The 21,469-nt window shown below is 39.2% G+C and overlaps 1 protein-coding gene across 1 annotated transcript in view; it reads left to right on the top strand.

Moving 5' to 3' along the window:
• The first annotated feature begins 4,248 nt into the window (after positions 1-4,248).
• The window catches only part of LOC109410453 (uncharacterized), a 39,923-nt gene continuing 22,702 nt past the window's right edge, over positions 4,249-21,469 (top strand). The window contains exon 1 of the mRNA XM_062842604.1: positions 4,249-4,621. The gene's annotated coding sequence lies outside the window, so the exon portion shown is untranslated. The remainder of the gene's footprint in view (positions 4,622-21,469) is intronic.

Here is a 21,469-nt window from a genome sequence, read left to right as displayed (position 1 = left end):
GCAAGATAATCAAGTACTACGACCTAGAGGAGGAATTGAAGCAGATGTGGCACTTGTAGGACGTCCGTATAGTTCCGGATGTCATCTCGGCAACTGGAGTTGTCCCTAAATCTCTCCTAAGATCCCTAGACGAGCTGGAACTGAAGAAACCTGAACAGCATCTTGAAAGCGGTGATTCTTGGCACCTGTAGTATAGTTATGCGGTTCCTGGATCGTCACAACTGACATTCGAAGCAGATTCATTAGGATAAGCATAACAGACCGGCTAATAAGACCCACAGAGCCTAATCCCCTTTGGCATTCCGATTGCCCGGGGTAGGTGAAAGTTTCCAGCAATTTTTGCTGAGAAGTACCAAAACTCTATAATAATTATAACAGTAACTTCCACGAGTGAACCTGAAATCACGTTCTCAAAAAATATTTCTCACACTGCGCTGCAGGACAACATGGGAACTGTTCAAGGCAAACAGCGGAAAAAATATCCAACATGTAAAACCCGTTAAAGATTCTATTTTGACAAAACAGGATGAACTGAACGTCATGAATCATCAATACATTGGTAAATAAACGTCATTTTGTTTTTATAAATGAATAATTTCTGTGATTCCATGAAAAAAAATCAGTGAGCGGTGAATGGATGCATGAGCGGTAATAGAAGCCAAGAGATTACACATTTGAATTTTTATTTTTTCGGCTGTAAACATACTTTACAATCGTTTTATATTTTTTCTATAATAACAACATAATTGTTGAGTTGTTAACGTAAATTAAAGTGCAAACGTTGATTTTTAATGTCATATACTTTACGAAAATGTCGTTAAATAAGCGGTGAATGGCGACCTCACGGTAGCAACAATCAATCGATAACGCTTGTAGGTCTTAAGGCCTTTACTCGTGGAAGTTCTTATTGGACTATATCTTTGGAAAGTAATTTCTTATAGAGCAATGATCCATGGACCTGTAGGATGTTACACCGCGTCACTAACGTTACAACAATCTATTGATTACGCTTTTAGATCTTAACGCCTTTACTCGCGAAAATTATTGGATAACCAAGGACTTAATTGGAAATTCCCAAGTAACACAGAAAACACCTTTGTAAGTTAAATTTGAAAAAGATGTTGTAGTATAGTACTATAATCGAATCTGAACACATCCTATGATTAAATCATGTTTTAACTATGTTTGGCAATAACAAGTCACTGAAATATATTATCAACCCAACCACAAGTTAGAGTAACGTAAGTTGAACGTTAATTGCACTAGGGTTTTGTATCATTGTCTTCCTTCAGTTCAAGATGATATGAAAAACATCAACAGTACATAGTTATAACCTTTGGGCTGAAGTCTGTTACGAATACGTTAAGTTTACGTATCAAATACGTTGGTGTATAAGTGCATCAATTCGCTATACCTCTTCACTCATTTGAACATTTTTTTAAATGAAAAATCATTTGCACTTGAAGCTTTCCATTTAATCCAACACGAATATTTAATGCTTTGCGATTGTTGATTGCCTGGAGTTAATATTTCGTTGTCATCCAGGCACCAAATTTGCTTAATGGGTATAAGAATATTCTCTAAAATTCTTGGCGATTGCGGAAGTCGCTTTAGTCCCAAGGGGTCAGCAGAGGAAAGTCACCATTGAACTTCACCTCAGCGTCAAGCCTTATATGTTATCTAAAAATCACTTCGGGTACTTACATGACAGCTAAATCTCACTTAAAAACACTAATTTTGACTCCGCGATACATAAAAATCAAAATATTTGGATTGAAGTAAGAAATTGCACTAAAACTTTGTTATTGTTATACCTATGTTCAAAACAGGTATTCAAAAACAAGAATCACATCGTTGTATGCTATTTGGGAAAAGATGTTGCGAAAACGTTATTATGATGTTATCTCAATGTATTTCATTCGATTCAAGTAGTATTCGACAAACATGTTGTTGTGATGTACACCCGATGTTATTAAAACGTAATTCTAATATTCTGGATTCTTTCCTATCAGGACTGATTTATTACAGTGCCTGCTAAAATGTTTCACACTAATATTTGTGTATATAGCCGTTTGATCATGAACAGATTTCTATCCAAAAAATATTTATATAAGGCAGTTCAAACTTTCAATGAAGTGATTTAATTTCCTTATTTATATATAACGAATACAAGCACATCTTTAGTATAATGATTAAAAGTAGCATTTCAAAACTTCCAGACGGTGCTGTGTCAAGTAGCCACCATGTTGCATGTCTGAAAATTTGTTGAAAAATCTCACAAAAACCAGAGAGATGACCAAAACCTCCCTTCTTGTAATCTATCTGATGGAAAGCGAATGAATGCATGAAAGGTGAATGTGCTTATTTCACCATAAATTTTGAATGGCACATGAAATTAAGTCATAGTGACCGAACATCGAGATGGTAAATTTCAAATGAAATATAAGGTTTGAACATTATTTTCAGCCATTACTAAATATCATATAATAGGTGTCACAATTATTTGCAGTGTTCATTTGATAAATCGTGATGTTTCTGCTACCAGCAACTAAGTTCTTACGATGTTGCTGAGAACATATTCGATACTTAATGTTATGTTATGTTATAAGAATGTATTGAAAAACATCTTTTGTAACATCATGAAGATGTTTTATAAGCCGCCATTTTTTGCGCTTTTTCGGTGATATAAGTGTACGAAAATAAGTTTTCCATAGTGAGAACAAAACATAGTCGTTTGTATGAAGCATGTATTATATACATTATTATAACAAGTTGTGTTACTTGGGTTAGTTCTTTTCAGAAGCATGATCCATAGACCTGTAGAATGATAAACCGTATCAGTAATCAGTAACAACAATCCATTAATTACGCTTGTAGATCTTGCTAGCGGAAGTTCTTGGATGACCTAGAACATCTCCAGTGCCATGTGACACTTAACAGCACTTGCACCTAACAATGTATTACTGAAGGAAAATGGCAACAGGCAATTTTCTCTGTTCAATTTTTATCGAGTAGGGATAGGCGGGGCAATATGGACACCCTAAGGTTTTTGCCAACTTTACCTGGCAAGATGTCAAAAAAGTTTAGTTTTTTGATACATGTATCCTTTTAAAGTCTATTTAGCATCTATTGCATAAGAATGCTCACGAAGAAAAATGATTTATCCACTTCAAAAAATGTTATGAAAAATGTTAGTTTTTCATGACCGTCTTCAAGCATACGGGGCAGAATGGACACCCCCATGGGGCAGAATGGACACCATGAGACTTACGAATTTCATACATTATTTACACCTATAAAGCCATTTCATTACAAAACAACTATTATGGATGAATAATACGCCGAAGTAGTTCATTTTTGTTCAGTTAATTTAAATTCAGGCTGTTTTGGATAAAGCTTCGTTTTTGTCGGCATGTACAGCTGTGCCTAGAACAACTATTTTCCACTGCTGTCGTTTTTTGACCAATTTGTTTCACCCTATGTCTACTATAGTGAACATTTAACCGAAAATAAACTGAAATCGAAGAATTTGGTTGGTTTGTGATTTAGGTTATATTTTTCCCTTGCCGCTTCTTTCAAAAAAGTGAGTGTCCATTTTGCCCCGGCAGCAGAAGATATTTCCAAACATGATTTTTGATATAATAAAGAAGAAAATATAAACATGTTAAACATGTAGATACAGCAAAATTACTTGCATGTGTTCTAGAAGTATCAGGTTTTAATCGACCTGCAATAAATTAATCACTAAATCTTATTTTAGAAGGTGTGAAAATTATAATTTCCATGCACAAAAAACGGAGGACGCAACTTTTTCGTGTAAAATCAAGTATAATTTTAATTTCGAATGTTTCTTTCCTGAAACTACGTTTTAGACAAATGGACTATATTCTCCATTCATTTAAAGTTCAAAAAAGTTCGCATATTTCAAAATATTGAGGGTGTCCATTCTGCCCCGGGTGTCCATAATGCCCCGCCTACCCCTACACATTGAATCCATTGGAAAATGTTCGAACACCAGTAACATGTGTGAACGTTTGTTAGCATGGGCGAAGAGCGAACGTAAGCGAAGAGAGCGCGTAAAAGCATGTGATAGCGGGTTTATGCTGACTGTGCTAAACCGCACGATATGCATTATGTGTAGGTATATATCGTACAGAGAGCGAGATACATCCATGCAACGTGCCCCTCTTTATGATAATCATCCCCCTGACCTCAACGATCAAAACGCTACACAACAACCGCCCCTCATCAGGTGCGGAGCCAGAAAAACAGCGCGAGAGCCCCGAGAACGAGAACGAAACTAACTGCGCGGTTTAGTTGGTGAGTACGTTCGGTCCGGTTAGGATGTATCCGATTCGCGAATCTCGCTCCCGTGTTCCTCCATTGATGGTGTTGTATTTATAAGCAATTTGTATCCCCAAAAAAATAACCCGAAAAAAGAGTGTTCGGTTCGATTGGTGAAATAGGACAAGTGCAGACGGGAAAGTGCTTCAGGTTGATTCTTCCGTTTAGTGAGTGCATCGAAGTTACGATCAAACGGCGAGGTTCATGATTGAAAACGGTATCAGTGAGGTCAACAACCATCACGATAGCCGAAATCTGATTTTGCGAACGAAAGAAGGTGTGTTTGACAATGAGCAAAAAACTTGTCATCGATTTTTTTTCTCATACCAGATGTGCGTCTCTTGAGTATCTATCGTGGTTGTTGGGTTTGGTTTCTACAGCTATCCAAATGTCGTGCATGATTGACATTGAAGATGACGCGAGAATGAAGATTTAGATAATATCATAGTGTCACAACTCATTGAAAGAAAAACGTTTTGATTTTGAAATCGCGATTTTTTATCACTGATTCAATGTTTATTAAATTGTTTAGCTGGCTATGATATCCACTAAATCTACTCCATTCGTAAAATAATGTTGGACCGAGGAATAATAATCCACCAGTAAGCAGTGTATGAAAAGAATCAGTTTATTGATGACCATCACACTTGCCATGATATTGATTATCTTGAATATCCTAGCAACAAACATACACACACACGTACTTGCTTTGCTCCTATGTAATAACAACGTGTAACAACTCTTCAGTCCCAGTATGTCATTACGGGTCGTATCGTACGACCTAATCAGAAGCGCCGGTTCGACGTAAAAAAAGGTCAATTTAAAAGGCATGGATGACACATGATAGCAATCAGGGCACACGCAAAGGCTTCATCGAATTAGCCGACGGCTGTATGACCGATGCACATAGCTATTATTACGATAAATGAATAATTGGTGTCCAACCATGGTAATTTATTGTCTACCAGATTTGTTGATAGTTCTTTCGTTTTTTTTATTTACTGATGTGTGTTGCAGGCTGTATGCTACAGACAGTGTTTTTAAAATAAAGGATATATTGCGAAAGTCTCATAAGCTTGATTATGATCTTGCATGTATGTACTGTATAATGTAACGATTCGGAGTCATAAATAAGCATGTATGTTGAATTATTGCTTGTTTATGACAATCTTAGCTGAACAAAAATGTATGTGGAATAACATGCTGAAACAATGCTATTTACATCGTAAATAAGCCATATTGCAATATTTGACACTTATGTGAACAGCAGGCCTGGTAGCGAGTCACTATTTAGTGACTTGGTCACTATTTTCGGATCAGTCACTAAAAAGTCACTATTTTCAAGATGTTTCAACTAAAGTCACTTTTTCTGTTAAAAAGTCACTATTTTTAACTATTTTTAATGTTTTGTGGCAAATGATAATCTATTCAGCGAGAAAAATAAGATTTGGAGTGATAAAAGTGCAAATGAAGCATTGTGTGACTGGAGACAATAACATGTTTAGTAGCTGTGTTAGCAAATGTATCAATTGTCCAAATAGACTGACTGATTTTGAGTATTGTAGTATTGTTAAGTCAAGTTAGGTGTCTTTAACAGAAAAATCTCCAGTCCGAAACTGATTCATCTATTCAGTGAAAGGGTTGTCTTTTTGCACAAGATTCATACGACAAACTAAAAAGCATTCTTTCCCATTGAAGTTTCTGGTCATTCTACAGTAATGTGATGAATGTTTTTGAACTATTACCGGAACAAATATTGGTGAAAAATCTGAATAATTCTCGGAAATAAAAAGCAGAAAATATTTGCCAGAACTCTTGAAGAAGTTCTCGACGGAATTAACGTTACAATAATTGTCGATGCGGACTTCGAAATATGCTCCTGTATGACCTCCATGACAATTTCTGCATAAATTCATGCAGAATTTTGGCGAAAATCACTGAATATTACTTATGAAATTTTATCTCTAGCTAAGCTTTTGTCTAAATTTCTGTAGGTGATATTCTAGTTCCACGCCTAGAAAAATTTCCTGATAAAATTCTTTGGCGAATGTTTGGAAGAGAAATCTTCGAAATGATATTTTCCATTCGATTTTAAAAAATTGTCCACTACTTTTGACAACAGTTTTTTTCGGGAACACCGTCAAATACTGTTTTGACTATTTTGTTTTTAACTTTTTGCTGATATTTTTGAAGCTTATTGGAAACGATAGCTATCAACACTTATTATTCCCCAGCTTCCCAGATTTCCAGATACTCCAGTCACTAGCTACTCTGTAAATGCAATAACTTCCACGGAGAATCCGCTCAAAAATAAATGAGAAATTGCACCTCGAACTATTTTTTCAAAAACTTTAAATGTGAGAGAAATTTAAAATTAAAATGTAATTTTCGTCAATGATCGTTTTTTGTAATTCCTCGGAAATGTTTAAATGTATACGTTAACAAATAAAGCCTGCGCACTTTAGAATCGGTACGCTTTCTACCGGCTGCAGATCAAAAACGGTTTAACCTAGAAAAAAATGTAAGAAGCAAATGAAGCTTATTTATTGTTTTTTGTAGGAAAAATATGAAAAAATCAGTTTTTATTTCTTCAAGATAAAATTTTGACCTGATTGTGAAATAAATGCCATTTTATTCTGCACAAACCAATGATCGTCAATATTTTCAAATTTCACAGCTTACGGGCTGATATTTCCACAAGAAACGAAATTATACTCATCAAAGATATGCTCAAAACAAGTTACGACATTAAACTCTTGACAAATCTGGTTCACAAGATCATAACAAACTTATAGCCTTATTGTCCATTCACGCTATATCCAAAACATAATTTTACTCAAACTAATTTTTTATGAAAAAATAGTTCCTGCGATCGTTTTTTGGATCTACAATTCCCCAATGCAAGTGGCCCAACTCAATTCAAATCGAAGCCAGGATTATTTTTGGAATTATTAGCAGTTTTCCCTCACAGTAGTCGGAAATTAACAATCATAAGGCTAACTCCTCATAATAAGCTTAAAATAAGATAGTTTTCATGGAAAAAACACTGAAAACCATATAGATTGTGGAACTATAGATGTGATTCTATGATCACAAATAAAAAACTTCTGAGTAGATTCAGTTTTATTAAAAAAAATCGTTAGATATTTCACGCCATCAAAACGCATCCAATGAATTTCGTCAGAAATAGTCCATACAGCTTTCGAGCCACGATTATTTATATTGTTCTGCATCAAATCATTGGTTTCTTGTATACCAATAGTATCCTTCCCGTATGCGTATTTGCCGAACTAAAGTTTATGCGAAAACAACTTTTTTGACCTTAAATATCTATGCAAGCCTTTGATTTTCCATAAAACCCTTCAAATGCTTACCATAGCTATATTGGAAATTTTAAAACACTCATGGAATATTTTACCTCCCTTAATCAACAATCATAATACCAACAACAATTCTATACTGCGTAATTGGTGGGTTTGGTAATTATATATTCCTACACAAATCTTGAATCTGACAATGATTGGTTTTTGCTCAATGTGTGCAGAAAAAACTGGCACTATTTACGAATTCAGATCAATAGTTCATCTAAAAATATAAAAACAGCAAATTTTATATTTTCCCTACAAACTACAATAGATAAGCTTCAATTGCTTCTAACAACACTTTTTTCCAAGTGACACCGTTTTTGAGCGGTAGCCGGTTGAAAGTGTACCGATTCTAAAGTGCGCAGGCTTTACTACAGGAATTCTATAACAAATTCTGCCTAAATTTTCCCTTCTTATAGTTTATATAGCAAATATTTTCAAAGAAATGTGAGAGATTCTTACATAAATTTGCCCACATATTGTCTTTTTGTCTATCTATGCTCTCTTGATTTTCTTAAAAAAACATCATCAAATAAATTCTCCCGGAATTTTTAAAAGCAATTTCGTATCTGAAACATCGTTATTCCCTACCAGGAAAATATATATATTTCTTCTAATTTCGCTTTTTTGTAATTTTGTACAATTTTCTCTAGAAATTTTAGCAAACACCATTCCATGATTTTTGCCAGCAGTAAATCCCGCAGCTCTTTTAAATAAGGCTCAAGGGCCTAATTTGACCTGAATTTCTCTATAAGATCCAAAGAAATATCTGCAATAATTTTCATATAAATCTATTTAGAAATTTGTACAGTTAGCCTCATCTCAAATTCTTGAAGATAATATCAGCTTTCACTAAAAAAAATACCTATGCACCTATGTTTCCGCATTGAATTTCTCCGTCCGACTAAAGAGAAGCTGTAGGTGTCAACAACCCTTGTCGTTCATTGACTTACTATTTATCTAGTTCTGCACAATATCTGCTTGTTAACCATTGTATACACATGCATTTTTTATAATTTTTGATAGAGAAGCTTTTCCTAAAAATGTTTATTATGCGGTAGCCCAAGATTTTCTGAATCAAGTTCGGCTCACAATTTTAGGCTGCTAATTATATTTTTGTTTCCCAAAAGTCACTATTTAGTCACTTTTTTGCCATGTGTAAGTCACTATTTGTTCACTATTTTCGTGAATTTGGTCACTAAAATAACTATTTCAACCATCAGTCTTTGCTACCAGCCCTGGAACAGCGATTTAATTATAAACTTAACAAACGTCAAAAATTTTTGTTTGTTCGATTTGTCCATTCCATATTAGCTTTGGTGTAAGCTGAATAAGAACTTTTTTTTCTACACCTTAAAAATTTATATTCCACACTTTTCGTTAGCTGATTATTGTGGTTTGTATAAGTCGAACAAATGCTTCTGATTTGTATTACATCAGCAATAGTGAATACGTTCAATAATGGTTGAATAGTAAGCTACAAAAACGAATGTATGATTTATTTGTTAGATTATCAATCTTTGATTGAACAACAGGCTAAAGTGTTGATAATAAAGCATATACCTCAATTTAGTGGACCCTCGATTTTATGTACATTTTTAATGGTAAAATTTTCAATATCCTATCAGTTTAAAACTTGCAGTTTGTATTATGATGACTTACAATGCAGGGGTTTTCATCTTTTTGACACGCGGAGCACTCCATATCAATAAATTGTTTTGCGGAGCACTCATAATAGCGTCAAAGCATACCTCATCAAATATATAGTTTTATATATTTACTTTAATCTCATACTTCCCTTTCTGACTTCATTTTTTTTATAAATATCACTCGCTTTGTCGATTACCACGATGAGCGGAGTATGGTTCACTGCACGAATTTATGGTACATTCCCATGGATGAATTCTTGGAGGAATCTCTGAAGGAATCGCTTGAGCAATTCCTGAATAAACTGCTGGAAAAACTTCTGAAAGATTCCATGGAACAACTTTTTAGGAAATTCCTTCTGAAATTTCTAGAGTGATTCTAGGAATATTGAAGAAGTCTCTTAACCCTTTGGAGCCGGAGGGGTCATATATGATCCCGGCGATGAAACCGAGCATAACAAACGTGTTAGACACCAGCGAGGTTGCGTCGACAGCGGCGAAAAAAATCGGCTTCAAAAGGTTAAAATATTTCCAAAAGTATCGCTGAAGAAGATTTTTTTAAATATCTGAAGAAAATGATAGCCAATTTGTGAAAGAATTACTGAAGAAACAGAAATATTTTAAGAATCCAGAGCTGGATTTTTTGAAGAAATTCCAGAGTGAAAACCTGAAGAAACACATGGTGGAATACCTAACAAAACTTCTAGGATTTTTTTTGAAAAAAAACCTGGGTAAATCTCTTAATAAAAATCCTAAACATTTTTTTAATGAATTGCTGAGGAGCGCTTTCAGGAAATCCAGGAGGAATTCCTGAGAAAATACATAGAGGAATGCCCGACGCAATTTCTGATGAAATCTCTGTGCAAATTTCTGCAGGAATCTCTGCAAGAATGTCTTTCAGCCTTTCCATCCATAAGAATCCTTATAAGAATCTCAGAAAAAAAAATCTGTATTAAAAATTGTGAAGGAATCATTGGAGGATTTTCTTGAGGGAGAAATGTCTTGAGGGAATATCTCAAGAAATGTGAAGAAATCTTGGGAATTTCCTTAATAATCTCTTGTAGAATTTCTAAAGCATTATTTGGAGTTTTTTTTAGAAATCTTCTGAAAAAAATTTGAAAGAGTTCTGCGTTTCTGATTCTCAATGTATTCGTGAATCATTGTCTAATAAAAAAATCCATGGAGTATTTTTGAAAAAGTTCATGGAAGGTTTTCTAGATGGATGCTTTGAAAAATTTCTGGAGGAATATTCATGGAAAAAAATTGAAGAAATTCGTAAATGATTTTCTGAAACAATATATGCAAGATTTTTGGGAAAGAATTTTTGAAGTATTGACTAAAAGAATCCACACGCAAAAAACTCAGTTCCGATATACGTGCACTTCCAGTCACGGCAACGGGAACTATGCATAGCAACGATAACAGCAATAAGAAATGTACACCGTGAACTAGATTTCACGTTCTTTAGAACGCCCATATTGACAGCTGGAACTAGTTCCAGTTCACGGTGTATATTTGCTTGTTCTCATGTTCTCATATTTACGTTTGTTTGTTCACATTTATCAAAACGGTTTTTCTTCGCGTGTATATTTTTTTTGGAAAATATCCTTGCAAGACTATTCAAGGAGTTCTTGAATCAATTTCTGGAGGACTTTCTAAAGTTTAAAGTAATAGGGTACACGTATCAAACCTTGGCCTAATATGCGCTTTGACAATTTTGACCATAACTCTTGAATTAATACACACTTAAATTAAATTGCCGACCTCAGCAAACGGATTGCCGAGAATCTGGTAAATATTTTCACTGAATCTCGGTAAAAGTTTTACCGAGATGTCGTTAAGACTTTGCCGATATCTCGGTAATCCAACTTTTTACCGAGATTTCGGCAAAGTATACCGATACTCGGTAATGGTTTACCGAAATCTCGGTAAAAAAAATACCGAGAATCAGTAAATATTTTACCGAGATATCAGCTGTTGGATTCTCGGCAAACCATTTACCGAGATCAATTTCTGAATTTAAGTGTGTAGCACTAGAATTGATATGTTTACCCTAATACGCATTCTAGACAATGTATGTTTTACCACCCACGTGGAAGTATTGTCTATCCGGTTGGAATCAAGACCGACATTCTAACAAAAATTGCAATTTTCTTGGTCCACAAGTGTCGCAACTGTTCCGCATCTAGTGCGCTGTGTTGCTGACAACAACGGGAAGGATGCGCACTACTTTTCACGTGATTAAAAAACGTCGCGAGTTGGGTCGCGTCGCAACTTGATTGTGCGAAGTCCGGTTTGGTGGCGGCCCGACAATAAACTAACGTAACTATTCAAGAACTTGCTTAATAACGTTAACAATATTCGATGCGATGATATGTAATGTAGGTGGTACAAAAATTCACCTATTAGTGGATACAACTACGCATACAGTGACCCCACAATTTATGAATCAGCACAAATGACCACAGTTTATGGATCACTCATTTGATCAGCATGGTGATTCATAAATAGTGTACGAAATTAAGGTGATTCATCGGTGTGGGTCACTGTACAAAATCTTTCTTCCTGTTCGTTCATTCTGGTTCATACGCAAGCAATGCTGTTGACGTCACTTTATCGATGTTTTTGACGTCACTTTACTAATGAGCCAAGATTTGGGTATATAGTGAAAAAAATTATTAGTTGAAAACAAATATACAAGTTCAAAATAGCGACTTTGACCGTTGCATCAAATGTTCAGTTATCGAAAAGTCAATTCGAAATGCCCTAGTGCCATGATTGATGCCATAATTGATCATGTGTATAGACTATGCAGCACTAAGCCGAAGAATCATGGCGTCTACAAAAGCTAAACAAAGTGATATTTTCATTTCTTTTTTATGCTCTAAAGTGCTAAAAATGAAATGAAATGTTACAGTTGTTTGTCGCAAAGCTTTTCCTATCTCCAGTTATGCGTGTTTGTTTGATTTTTTGGTTTACTGTACGGTTGATCGCACCTAATGGAGAACGCGATTGATTAGCTGCGATTTTCACCCATACAGAAACGACACAATACTCGTAATGTCTGGATGAACAAGGTGAACCAGAAAACGAATTCTGCTAGTATGGACAGGTGATCTACACTAACACTTGTGAAATCTCAGAGCAGGGCCGGATTTACAAATGTGGGGGCCCGGGGCCACAGTGTTATGGGGGCCCCTCTATATAGAGGATATGTTTTTGCCTATATAACATGGGAAAAAATCTAAGAAAAACATCAACAATTCTGATAAAAATGTATCAATGAATGTATTACTGTAGTTGTGAAACAATTTGAATAAAAAGCAAAAGACGTTGATATTCACTAAATTTATTCATAACAGATTTCATTTCTTTTGTTTTACGATTGATGAAAAAAATTTATATAAATTAAAACATACTTTTTGCCAGTGTGCTCACAGCATTAGATCCCAGATTAAGTAAAAAATCATGGTAGAGTTCACATAGAAACTGCAAGATGAATTTATAGCTGAAATTTTTGAGAAATCTAGTATAATTTGTAGCGCATTCGGTAGTGTCGCTTTTGTGAAATTCAAAGAGAATTATTCGGGAATTCCTGCTGCAATCTCTGATCAAGTTGCTGATCGATAACAATAAAGTATGAAAACTTAACTAAAATTTGTTCTAATGTTACTGCTGGAGTCCTGACGATCTCCCAAAAGAATTTTCAACCTAACTTTGAAATCAGAAGGATCATTAAAAAATTTGAAGAAATTTGACCGGGAATCAATGATAAATTCATGATGTAGTTACGGATATAAAATACTATTGAACTTGAAAATCTTTTGCCGAAAACCTGGACAAATGATTAGTCAATTTCTCCACAAATTTCTTCTATAATTTTCTCAAGGAATCTATTGATGTTATCAGAAGTTCGCCAACGATCCATCCTAATTTCAGTAAGCAAATCTCTCAACTCATGAAATTTGGACTAAAATTATTCAAAACAATCTGCCTTATAACCTCCAGAAAATGTTGCAACAGTTTTGGTGTTCTCCGATTTGAGTAAAATCAAATTCTAGTATTCCAAAAATACTTCTAAATTTCGAAAAAAAATCTTTCAAACCCTCTAAAAACTCTGTGGTGAATTCATAAAAATGTTTTCGAAAACCAAGAAAAAACAAACTTATCCAACAGGAACTTTTTTACAGAGTTTTGCATAAGCGTATCTTGGTCATAAGTCTGGGGAGGGCCATGGCCATGTCGGTATAGATTGTTATACTCCAGAACTGCTCCAAATATTCTTATTGCCTGAATCTCGTGATTCTGGAGGGGGGCAGGCCCCCTGGCCACCCCTTATTTACGATGGAGATTATGTGTTTATCTAGAATTCAGTCGAAGATTTTCTACATGATTTCTGGTAATTTATCTTGAGCAATTGCACAAATAAAAATAAATGTAAAATTTTTTAAGGAAACAATTTATAATTTCACAAATAGCTGGACAATTAATTGCAGTCTTGCTGAAACGAATCACAACATATCACAGTTGCTTGAAGTTCTAATGACAAAAATCTAACCAAAAGAGAAGTGTCTTACACTAGTGTTTTTTTTTTTCTTGCATCTCATTTTTTATGTGAAGTGAAATTTTGTGGCGGCCCCTGAAATGTGGGGGCCCGGGGCCCTGGCCCCCCTGCCCCTCCCCCCCTTAAATCCGGCTCTGTCTCAGAGAATGATAAAATTGGGTCAATTTCTGATGGAACTACAGCATTAACCTTTGCAGGAATCCTGAAAAGAATTTCCAGCAGAATGTTTGGGAATAATCTTTGAAGAAATTCCGGAAATAACCCATGCAGCAATCCCTGAAGGATTTAGGAGAGATCACTGGATCTGTATGAATCACATGAAACACCTGGAGGAAACGAATCAGTGATCTTTTGGAAGAATCCTAAAAACCAGTCCTGGTAGATCTATTAAAAACTCTCAGGACGTATACATGAAGGAATCCTTGGAGGAATCTCAAAAGAAATCTTGGAGGAATTCTGAAAAAAAGAACTACATGCAAACCTTGATTCCCTACTCATCGCATTGACCAATCTTGTATGAGCAAAAAATCTCTAAAAAAAAGCATTTAAAAAATAATTCATGGCGAATAGCATCTAAGTCGAATTTCTCAAAGTGAAACGCTTTTTTCCGCAAAAAAAATTTTGGGAGTATATGCACAATAGTTATCAATATAACGCCTACTGAATATTTTCTCGAAAAAAAAACTCGATAAATTCGAGCTTAGATGTATTTCGCCATACAAAATGCCATCAGATTTCTAGTAAAATAGAATCTTTGAGATTTTGCTGGAAAGTGGATTATCTCTACATAATCAGATTGCTGTAATATGTGATTCTTGTCGGACTGTTTGATCGATCACTCAATTATCGGGATTTTTCTCGGAGTGAATTAAGGACAGACTTGTTAGAATCCCAAAATGGCCGCCACAATGGCCAACTTTGGGACCTACTCACGATTTCGAGCGCACAAATACCTTCGTGAACAAAATCAGCGCACCAGCTAATTACAAGTGAGCAAGAACATAATAATAAAATGCACTGTTGTTTGAAGCTTGCTTCTTGCGATTTGTGCGTCTGAAGTTCTGATGCACTGTTAAAGCGGGATTTCAAGACGTTTGTCCTTAACGAAATGTCATGTTTCATCTGATTATTCGGTGCAGCTTCAATCAACAGCCAGTTGAATGTGAAAAGTTTCCTATGAATTTTCATCGATTGCATTGATCTGTTTGAAATCGTTGCCTAAAACGTCTTTCTCAGCTTGTTGCTAGTCACAAATTCGTTGATCCATCCATGTTTACCTAATTCGAACAATGAATATAAATATTTGAGCCTACTGGATGCCTGTTTACAGTCTGTTTTAGCTTACGCAAAACGCCAAGTAGATTGTTTATACACAACACTTGAAGCGAAGTCGAAATCCCAAACGATGCACGTAGTATAGCAGATGAGGAAAATCTCACATCTTCTGTGAGATTACAGTACATCGTTTGTTTGAGCAGCATTACGTGCACATTGTTCTCTTCTTTTACGTCCATCACTGGATAGATCGAACGGAAAAATCACCGGACAGAAAATGAGAAAACCATTCATTTTTATTGAGGAGAACTGTTGAGTCTCTTGGCTAGTGAAAACTGTACATATAAAAACGCTTAGCTGTTCTCTCAGGCCAGAACAAATTTTTCTTTCTTCTTTTGTCACAGTGCTCGTTAACTCGACAATATATCCAAACACTTATCCAACAATGAGCATGTTCAGCTATTTGAGTTTTGAAAATTTACTGCTTTCTAGAAAGACGTACCTGAGAGTCATAGCAATGGAAAGCAATGACCTTTTCTCAAAGCCTAAGCATATTGACATATCGAAAGTGAATTTCGACCAGAACAGAACAGAAAAGCATTGATAGGAGGGAGATGTTGATATCGGCAAATAAATAAAATATAGATATACAAACAGAAGAAACCTAGTAGATTAAACATTGGAAGACATATCGAAATAAGGAATATATTGAGTTGTGAAGATCAGCTTTAACGCCTCTTTACTTCAACTGATTCTGTTCCGACTACCGTCGAAAGTTGAAACACTACCACCAATACATTTTGCTAAAGTAAAACCCAAACTCGAGCCAGCGCACTAACGACGGCGGAGTACCGTTTTATCACCACTACACCTCAAGCCACCGCATCAGCGGCGGCGACAATCAGTCTCTACCGAAGCGTCGAACCGATCACGCGCGCATCCGATCGCAGTAGCAGCAGCAAAAGTGCAAAGGAAGAATTCAAATAGAGAGAAAAGAAGAGAAATAAATGTAGTGCTAAGATTTGTAAAAAAAAAAAAAAAAAAAAAAAAAAAAAGAAAAAAAAAAAAAAAAAAAAAACCCCTGTTGGCCCTTGCCAAATCAGGTTGTGTCCGCCATTTTTCGACCTCCGATTCCCAGAGGATTGGCCCTTGCCAGTCCTTGCTCCGCTCGCGAGTGTTTCCCCCAAAACTAAAGTGATACAGTCCGCTGCAGTTCGACCCACCCTGCTGGGCTGGAACATATGGTCCATCCCGAACCGGATTGGAAGTGCATTTCCCGTGTCTGGATTTTGCCGTCGACCGCGCGGCGAAACCAGAAAAGTGTTTAACCACCGCCCGAGTGGTGTAGAAGGAAGGAAATTCCTCCAGTTGCCGACCGCCAACCGTTGGCGTGGCAATAGCTTGTGTGTGTGACTATCCGAAAGCCGACCGCCAGTCGTCGGACGAATGTGAGTGGAAGAAATAGGTGTGTGTGAAGATCGAACCACCGACTACCAACCGTCGGCGTGGTGAAAAGTGAAGAAGAGCACACCACTGTGCCCGCTTGAAACGTGTAGGTGTACGAAGAAAAAGTAGGACCGAAAGTGAAACTGAACCAAACCAAAACAAACTACTACTGCTGTTGCGAGTGCCCGAGCAAAACGTCTGTCGCGGTTCGACCGGGAAACGAAAAATTAGTTTAGATACGTGAAGTTTTCGAATCGCGAAAGACAAGTGTTCGCGCGCGATATTCGTAAAAGTACAAAAAGTGCAAATAAATGCCACCTGTGACACGGTCGCAACAAAAGACAACCAGTGACAGTGAAGAACAACAAGAAAACCAGTCCTCAACTACGACGTCCGTCTCGAGTTCCGGATCGTTTCACGGTTTCGCCGAGTGGGAGGCAATAATGGATGAAGCCACACGGAAGGAGTATGACAGGGCCGTCCGGCAGCGCTCCCAAGTGAAAAGCAAGCTGCTACGGATCAAAAGGACGTTGATTCAAACCAACGCGATTGGATTGCCGCAGCTGAATGTGCTTTCCAAGAGCATTTCTGCGATCTACTCGGAGTACAGCCAACTCCACACCAAGATCGTAGGGCTCGTACCGGACGAAGCAATGGAGGACCAGGAGAACGAATACGCGGATTTTGAGGATCTGCATTACGATATTTCCAATATCGTCGAAGCACTAATTTTGGATGCAGAACCGGTGAGTAAAGCCCCGAATCCTCCACACGGTGCAGCTGCACCTCAAGTCGTCATTCAGCAGCAGCCGCTAAAAGCGCCAATCCCGACATTCGACGGCACCTATGCCGCTTGGCCCAAATTCAAGGCCATTTTCCAAGATTTGATGGCCAACTCGGGGGATAGTGACGCGATCAAGCTCTATCACCTCGACAAGGCGCTGATCGGCGAGGCGGCTGGTGTGCTGGACACCAAGGTCCTAAGTGAGGGCGACTACGACCACGCTTGGGACATTCTGACGGACCGCTACGAAAATCGACGCGTGATTGTGGAAACTCACATCCGTGGGTTACTCTATCTGAGAAAGATGGCATCGGAGTCTCATAAGGAGCTACGGGAGCTTCTCAATGAAGCGACTCGGCACGTCGAAAGCCTCCGCTATCTTAAACAAGACATGACAGGAATTTCGGAGCACATGGTCGTCTACCTGATCGTCTCGGCGCTTGACAAGTCCACCCGAAAGGCCTGGGAAGGAACCCAGAAGAAAGGAGATCTTCCCAAATACAAGCAGACTATCGATTTCCTTAAGTCGAGGAGCCAGATCCTGGAGAACTGCGAGGAAGCCTTCCCCCCAGCGAACCCTGCAGCGAAGCCGAAGCAACCCCAGTTGCTTTTGAAGAATCCACCACAGAAGAGCCATGCGGTTTCCACAACTGTCTCGCAGGAGTGTGAGATTTGCGGTGGCGCTCACCGAAACATACAGTGCACGGCGTTGAGCAACTTAACGCCTCCCCAGAGAAACGAGAAGATCCGAGCTGCAGGACTCTGCTTCAACTGCCTGCGTAAGGGGCACCGCTCTCGAGAGTGTCCATCCGACAAGACATGCCACAAATGCCAACGCCGGCACCATACGCTGCTCCACGATGATGGGGCAATCACCCAGGATACGCGGTCCAACATTTCCCTCCCCGCGGAAACCGCGGTATTGAGACCACCACCGGTTCCAGCTGTTCCGTCTCTACCTACGGCGGTGCATGAGAATCCTACCGCCATTGATCAACCAGTATCCACCATCTGTTCGTCGAACTTCGCCCAGTCACCGAAAACAGTACTGCTGCTCACCGCAGTCGTACAGGTGCTTGATAAGAAAAACCAGCCGCATCCATGCCGTGTCTTGTTGGACAGCGGCTCCCAGGTGAATTTCGTGACTGAAGAGTTGACCAACCGCCTGGGTCTGCCGAAGAGACAAGCAAACGTTCCGATCACCGGGATCAATGCTTTGCGCACTCTCGCCCGCGATAAGGTAAGCCTAAAGATTAAGTCCCGAGTATCCAGCTTCCGAGCAGACCTCGAGTGCCTAGTAACCCCGAAGGTGACCGGCACAATTCCTTCGTCGAAGATAAACATCGACCACTGGGACATACCCGACGGTGTCGTCTTGGCCGACCCCACATTCCACATGCCCGACAATGTGGACTTGCTGATCGGCGCTGAGCTATTTTTCGACATCATCAAGCCGAGTAAGCTGTATCTAGCAGACAACCTTCCGCTCTTGCGAGAAACCCACTTTGGGTGGATCGTGTCCGGAGTCATCGTCGAGCCACAAGTAGCCAACGTTTCCGTGCAACAAGCCAACCACGCATCCGTCGGCGAGTTCGAGTGGATGATGCACCAGTTATGGCAAATCGAGGAAGTGCCAGACGTCCCGAAGCTTTCCACCGAAAAAGTGACAACCGTTGCTCCAGAAGAATCAACGTGCAAGAGGGACTATCTTTCGACGAGCCAGAAGAATTTCCTTGTCAGCAACGAACCAACCATGTTTATCGACAGTGAAGCCGAATACTACAAGTTACCGTCGTCAAGCAAAGCGCCTATCGGAACCAAGGGGAATGACATATCCTTTTCTAACCGGAATATCCGCATTTATCCGTTTCTAACCGTCGCTAACCGCGTCTAACCGTTGCTCACTTAGCAGCTCGCTTAGCAACGGTTAGCGACGGTTAGAAACGGATAAATGCGGATATTCCGGTTAGAAAAGGATATGTCATTCCCCTTGATCGGAACCGACCCGGTGACGAACCCGTTCCGAATTCCATTCGACCCGATTGGAGTTGATCCGAAGCTGACGGTTCTGATGCCTACCGGATTAGATCCGGCGCTGAAGCCCGTTCCACCGCCACCAGGATTCCATCCCACGCAGAGGTGGATTCCGAAATCAACCGGAATGCCTCCGGCGCCTCAGAATTCGACCGGATCCTTTCCGGTATCACAGCCGTTCCAGTGCAAGACCGGTTCCCATCTGGCATTCCAACAGCAACTAAATCCGACCGGTCTCTTTCCGGTATTGCAGCCGTACCAATCTGCGACCGGCTCCTGTCCAGTAACCCAGACGCTGCAATTCGTGACCGAATCCCGTTCGGTAACCCTACAGTACCAGTGTTCGACCGGTTCTTTCCCCGTAACCCAGCAGTTCCAGCGTGCAACCGGATCACATTCAGCCAGTCCGGTATTCGATTCCGCCTTGATGCCCGTCGATACCAACTCAGCGGCCAAGACGTGGTTCACCGATCCTCCTCCGATAGCCAAGCCGTTTCCGAAGTCCACTGGGATCAGTCGAGTGGTGAAGCCGATCGTGATGCTTGTCGGTACCTGTCCAGCAGCTACGCCTTCGATCGTATCAGCCGGTCTCAGTCCGGTAACAAAGCTATCTCCGACGTTCGCTAGAAGCCGTCCAGTGATCAAGTCAAACCCTATGTCAACTACCACTGCTTCAGTATCCCCGCTGGTACTTCTACGTGTGCCAGCATCATCAGGCATGCTTCGAATTGTGAAGCCTATTCCGAAGAATACTGAATCTAAGAAGCGAACCTCTGTGACAAACGGAACTCGTCCGGCACTCAAGCCAAACCGGAAGACAGCCGGAACCCGTCTAGTCTTGAGAGAACCTCCCGAGAATAAGTGGATCGTGGTGTTATCAATGTTGAAACAACCATCATTGGATCCGCCACCACTCAAGCTGACTGGTGCCTATGAACATCCCCATTTCTACCCGTGGCCGTGGAAGCCACCCGAAACCATTCAAGCCATGTCGACCCAGCGAGGCATCCCGAGGCCCGTGTCCCGAACACTCACACCCAACGACCCGACAGTAGATGAGCAAGACCACAAAACCCATCGAGGACTATGCAACTTGCCCAGCCCCATCGAACCTTAATTAGTCTTGAGTAACCTCAACGGGGGGGAGTATGTTCCGACTACCGTCGAAAGTTGAAACACTACCACCAATACATTTTGCTAAAGTAAAACCCAAACTCGAGCCAGCGCACTAACGACGGCGGAGTACCGTTTTATCACCACTACACCTCAAGCCACCGCATCAGCGGCGGCGACAATCAGTCTCTACCGAAGCGTCGAACCGATCACGCGCGCATCCGATCGCAGTAGCAGTAGCAAAAGTGCAAAGGAAGAATTCAAATAGAGAGAAAAGAAGAGAAATAAATGTAGTGCTAAGATTTGTAAAAAAAAAAAAAAAAAAAAAAAAAAAAAAAAAAAAAAAAAAAAAAAAAAAAAAAAAAACCCCTGTTGGCCCTTGCCAAATCAGGTTGTGTCCGCCATTTTTCGACCTCCGATTCCCAGAGGATTGGCCCTTGCCAGTCCTTGCTCCGCTCGCGAGTGTTTCCCCCAAAACTAAAGTGATACAGTCCGCTGCAGTTCGACCCACCCTGCTGGGCTGGAACAGATTCTAAATTTCGAAAATTATTCAAGGATTTGCATACATTGAGGGTGATGAAAGATTTTTTTTATTGTACGATCTGAAAGTACATCATCTTGAAACTCGTTTTCGTCCATGTTTTTCCATGGCTCTGTGCGGTCGATACTGTCGTATGCTGCTTTGAATTCGATGAACAGGTGATGCGTTGGGACCAGGTTTTCACGGCATTTCTGGAGGAGATGCCGTACGGTGAAGATCTGGTCCGTTGTCAACCGGCCGTCGATGAAGCCGGCTTGATAACTTCCCACGAACTCATTCGTTTTAGGTGACAGACGACGAAGATTATCTGGGATAGCACATTGTAGGCAGCATTCAAAATAGTGATCGCTCTGAAAT

Source organism: Aedes albopictus, chromosome 3 (assembly GCF_035046485.1).
Source record: "Aedes albopictus strain Foshan chromosome 3, AalbF5, whole genome shotgun sequence".
NCBI classification, from domain to species: domain Eukaryota; kingdom Metazoa; phylum Arthropoda; class Insecta; order Diptera; family Culicidae; genus Aedes; species Aedes albopictus.
This window is presented reverse-complemented; position numbering and strand designations above follow the sequence as displayed.